The following is a 6,000-nucleotide window of genomic DNA, read 5'->3' as shown; positions in this document are numbered from 1 at the left end:
ATTCAAAAAAAAGTAGTGTCATATTAACATTATATGTCCTTTACGGCTATCCTCAGTTGACTTTATTTATAGCTACACTAGCTGAGTAACCGGCATTACCCGGTTTTTCCTTCCTAATCCTTGTTGGGGAGGAAAATAAACAAAGGAGGAAGCTTTTGACTTCATATGCAGTCCTCATATATTGTTGTCATATCCCAACCCCACATCCCGACCTCCTTTCCCCTCCTCCTATCTCGACCTCCTGTCCCGACCTCCTATACTGTCCTCCTATCCCGGCCTCCTATCCCGTCCTCCTATCCCGTCCTCCTATCCCGACCTCCTATCTCGACCTCCTATCCCGTCCTCCTATCCTGTCCTCCTATTTTGACCTCCTATCTCGACCTCCTTTCCCGTCCTCCAATCTCGAGCTCCTATCCCGATCTCCTATCCCATCCTCCTTTTTCGACCTCCTATCCCGTCCTCCTTTCCCATCCTCATATCTCGACTTCCTATCTCGACCTCTTATCCCATCCTCCTATCTCGACCTCCTATCCCGACCTCCTATCCCGTCCTCCTATCCCGTCCTTCTATCCCAACCTCCTATCCCGTCCTCCTATCGCGTCCTCCTATCCCGACCTCCGACCTGACGTCCCATCCCGACCTCCTATCCCGACCTCCCATCCCGTCCTCATATCCCGACCCGTAATATGTGTACAAAGCATTGAAATAGCTACAGCCGTATGGAAATTATATGGGAAAATACATTTCCCATTGATTTGCATGGGACTTTAAACAAAACCCTGACCCTCACAAATGGGGGTAGTTAAGGGTTAAATTAACTATCCTATATTTTAAGTGGACATATAAGTAACATGTGACCAAGTATTATGGAAATATCTCCAGTCGTTTGGAAGTTATGCGGTAACATATATTTCCCATTGACTTGCATGGGACTTTAAACATAAGCCCTGCCCCTGGCAAATGGGGGTGAGTAAGGGTTAAATCACCTATCCTATGTTTGTTGTTGACATATAAGTAACATGTGTGCCAAGTTTCATGTTAATATCTTTAGCCATTTGAAAGTTTTTGTGGAACATACACACATACATACACACACACACACACGTTGAGTTTTATATATATAGATTTAAATTCATAGTAATTTACTGGTTAATTTTTTATATTTTTCTGTATTTTATATCCTATTAGGTGGTTTTCACAAGGGCCCTGTGACCCACCTATAATTTTAATACATTGTATTGTAACATATTGGATTTGAATCCTGTTTATGAGAAAATAAATTATTTCATGCTAGTTATTCCAGATATTTTTAGATCTTGAGCGCCAACATAATTTGCTCTTAATATATAGTGATATTACAGAAGGTCTCGTTGGTAAGGCTTTGGTCTTTTTGGTGATGACACAAAGAATTGTAACAGGGTTGATGTTCCTGGAAAGGTACGTGACATGGAAAAGGATTTAGGGAAACTAGAAAAATGGTCAGAACTCTGGACACTGACATTTAAAGGGGTATTCCAGGCAAAACTTTTTTTATATATATATCAACTGGCTCCGGAAAGTTAAACAGATTTGTAAATTACTTCTATTAAAAAATCTTAATCCTTCCAATAGTTATTAGCTTCTGAAGTTTTCTGTCTAACTGCTCAATGATGATGTCACGTCCCGAGAGCTGTGCATGATGGGAGAATATCCCCATAGGAACTGCACAGCTCCCGGGACGTGAGTCATCAGAGAGCAGTGAGACAGAAAACAACAACTCAACTTCAGAAGCTAATAACTATTGGAAGGATTAAGATTTTTTAATATAAGTAAATAACAAATCTGTTTAACTTTCCGGAGCCAGTTGATATTTAAAAAAACGTTTTGGCCTGGAATACCCCTTTAATGTGGATAAGTGCAAGATAATGCACCTGGGGTAAAAAGACCCAAGGGCAGAGAATAGAATATTTGAGGAAAGGGACTTAGGGTTCATTATTTCAGAAGATTTAAAGGTAGGCAGACAATGTTAAAGAGCTGTAGGAAATGCTAGCAGAATGCTTGGGTGTATAGGGAGAGGTATTAGCCGTAGAGAGGGAAGTGCTCATGGGTGTATAGGGAGATGTATTAGAAGTAGAGAGGGAAGTGCTCATGGGTGTATAGGGAGAGGTATTAGCAGTAGAGAGGGAAGTGCTCATGGGTGTATAGGGAGAGGTATTAGCAGTAGAGAGGGAAGTGCTCATGGGTGTATAGGGAGAGGTATTAGCAGTAGAGAGGGAAGTGCTCATGGGTGTATAGGGAGATGTATTAGAAGTAGTGAGAGGGAAGTGCTCATGGGTGTATAGGGAGATGTATTAGAAGTAGAGAGAGGGAAGTGCTCATGCCGCTGTACATAGCACTGGTGAGACCTCACTTGGAGCATCATGTGCAATACTGGAGACCATTGGAGATTTGTTAAAACCTGTGCAGAGAAAAATGTAACCAGTTGCCCATAGCAACCAATCAGATCACTCTTTTAAAGATGTATACCTTGGAAGAAAGACTAGAAAGAGGGGATATGATAGAAACTTTTTAATACAGGAAGGAAATCAACATGGTAAAGAAGAAGAATATAATTTAAAAAAGAAAAGAAAAAAAACTACCACAAGAGGACATAGTTTTCTATTAGAGAGGTAAAGGTTTATGCAGTTATATGAGGAAGTATAACTTTACTGGGAGAGTAGTGGATACATGGAATAACCTTCCCACAGAAGTGATAGCTGCAAATAAGTAAAGAAGTTTACGCTTACATAAGGCTATCTTTCATATCAGATAGGACCAAGGAGTAGTAGTATTCAGAATATTAGGCGGACTAGATTGACCGAATGGTTTTTCACTGCCGACATTCTCTATATATCTATGCTACCTTCCACCATTGTTTTCCTGCAAAATAAACCGTATTTATCGGGGTATACCACGCACCGGCCTATAACACGCACCCTCATTTTACCAAGGATATTTGGGTAAAAAAAGTTTTTTACCCAAATATCCATGGTAAAATGAGGGTGCGTGTGTGCATGTGTATACCCCGATATACCCCCAGGAAAGGCAGGGGGAGAGAGGCCGTAGCTGCCCGCTTCTCTCCCCCTGCCTTTCCTGGGGTCTAGAGCGCTGCTGTCGGCCCTTCTCACCCCCTGGCTATCGGCGCCGGAGGCCTGCAGCAGCGCGGACCCGACTCAGGTAATTATGCCACCGGGGATGGGGGGAGGCAACGGGGCAGCGGCGACGGCAATGGGTGCCGCTGCCCCTTCTCTCCCCCTGGCTGTCGGCGCCGCTTCTCTCCCCCTGGCTATCGGCGCCGGCAATGGGGCGCCGGCACCGATAGTCAGGAGGACAGAACGGGCAGCGGCGCTGATAGCCAGGGGGTGAGAAGGGCCGACAGCAGCGCTCTAGACCCCAGGGAAGGCAGGGGGAGAGAAGCGGGCAGCGACGGCCTCTCTCTCCCTGCCTTTCCTGGGGCGGTATCGGCGTATAACACGCACACAGACTTTAGGCTAAAAATTTTTGCCTAAAAAGTGCGTGTTATACGCCGATAAATACGGTAATTAAATAATGACAGAACTGACTCTGTTTTGGATGCAGGAAGACATATTGATTTCTGCCCCCAAAACAGTGAGGTGTTCTGCTCCCTGTTGAGTTCCACAGGTAGGGTAACACTTTTCTTTACATATTATCAGGATATAATAGGAGTTGTAGTTTTACTGAAATGCCAAAGTTTTGGGAGCACTTTTTTATACATATTATCAGAGCATGATAGGAGTTGTAGTTTTGAAACAGCTGGGAAGCCACACGTTGGGAAAGACTTTTCTATACATATTGCCAGGGGTATGCTGGGAGTTGTAGTTTTGTGACAGCTGTTGCGCCATAGGTTGGGGAAGACTTTTGTATACATACTGTCAGGGGTATGATGTGAGTTGTAGTTTTGCTAGAATGCAAATGGTTGGGAAAAACCATCCTATACATATTGTGAGGGATGATGGGAGTTGTAGTTTTGTAATAGCTGTTGTCCCTTAGGATGGGGAAGACGTTTCCTAAATATTCTCACGGCATAATGGGAGTTGTAGTTTTGCTGGAATGCCCCAGGTTAGGGTGCACTTATCCATACATATTCTCAGGGCATGATGGGAGTTGTAGTTTTAAAACAAGGGAGCCACAGGTTGGGGAAGACATAGATATATATATATATACAGTGATCCCTCAACTTACAATGGCCTCAACATACAATAGTTTCAACATACAATGGTCTTTTCTGGACCATTGTAACTTGAAACCAGAATCAACATACAATGTACAGACAGTCCAGATCTGTGAAACGTGTCACAACTGGAGGAACTGACCAATCAGAATGGGCATTCACTGGTAAATCACCTGTATTACTGAAGAACATGCACTGACTGGCTGTCTGGTAGCGCCCCCTACAGTACAGGGAGGAACTACAAGTTCTGTGCCAGGTTTAGCTGCTCCTTTGGACACCAGGTAAGGGTGGCTCCATTTGGGACACTGTGTGTACTGTATAGGACCCTGAAGAAGCTCCTGTCCCCTACAGTAACCATTGTTTCCCAACCAGGGTGCCTCCAGCTGTTGCAAAACTACAACTCCCAGCCAACGGCTGTCCGGGCATGCTGGGAGTTGTAGTTTTGCAACAGCTGGAGGCACCCTGGTTGGGAAACACTGACATAGACAGTGATTTACAGCTCCTAGAAGCTCTTTCTTACTTTTATATGTATGGATTTGCTTTATCTAAATTAGTCTATCTACGGCAGGGGTCCTCAAACTTTTTAAACGGGGGGCCAGTTCACGGTCCCTCAGACCGTTGGAGGGCCGGACTATAGATAACAAAACAGGAACAAATTCCTATGCACACTTATATATCTTATTAGTGGACTACCACTTTAAGTACGCAGCACAGTTCCCCCCACATTAGGTTGGCAGTATAGATCCCCCACATTAGGTTGTAGTTCCCACACATTAAGGTTGGCAGTACAGTTCCCCCACATTAGGGTTGGCAGTAGAGTTCCCCCACATTAGGGTTGGCAATACAGTTCCCCCACATTAGGGGCAGTACAGTTCCCCCACATTAGGGGCAGTACAGTTCCCCCACATTAGGTGCAGTACAGTTCCCCCACATTAGGTGCAGTACAGTTCCCCCACATTAGGTGCAGTATAATGTTCCCCCACATTAGGTGCAGTATAATGTTCCCCCACATTAGGTGCAGTATAATGTTCCCCCACATTAGGTGCAGTATAATGTTCCCCCACATTAGGTGCAGTATAATGTTCCCCCACATTAGGTGCAGTATAATGTTCCCCCACATTAGGTGCAGTATAATGTTCCCCCACATTAGGTGCAGTATAATGTTCCCCCACATTAGGTGCAGTATAATGTTCCCCCACATTAGGTGCAGTATAATGTTTCCCCACATTAGGTGCAGTATAATGTTCCCCCACATTAGGTGCAGTATAATGTTCCCCCACATTAGGTGCAGTATAATGTTCCCCCACATTAGGTGCAGTATAATGTTCCCCCACATTAGGTGCAGCACAATGTTCCCCCAAATTAGGTGCAGCATAATGTTCCCCCACATTAGGTACAGCATGTTCCCCCACATTAGGTGCAGCATGTTCCCCCAAATTAGGTGCAGTATAGATCCCCCAAATTAAGTGCATCATGTTCCCCCACATTAGGTGCAGTATAGATCTCCCACATTAGGTGCAGTATAGATCCCCCACATTAGGTGCAGTATAGTTCCCCCACATTAGGTGCAGTATAGCTCCCCACATTAGGTGCAGTATAGCTCCCCACATTAGGTGCAGCATGTTCCCCCACATTAGGTGCAGTATAGATCCCCCAAATGAGGTGCAGTATAGCTCTCCACATTAGGTGCAGTATGTTCCCCCACATTAGGTGCAGTACAGTTCCCCCACATTAGGTGCAGTATAATGTTCCCCCACATTAGGTGCAGTATAATGTTCCCCCACATTAGG

The sequence above is a fragment of the Hyla sarda genome, chromosome 3 (assembly GCF_029499605.1).
Source record: "Hyla sarda isolate aHylSar1 chromosome 3, aHylSar1.hap1, whole genome shotgun sequence".
In the NCBI taxonomy this organism is placed as follows: domain Eukaryota; kingdom Metazoa; phylum Chordata; class Amphibia; order Anura; family Hylidae; genus Hyla; species Hyla sarda.
The sequence above is the reverse complement of the archived record's forward strand: the minus strand, read 5'-3'. Positions refer to the sequence as shown.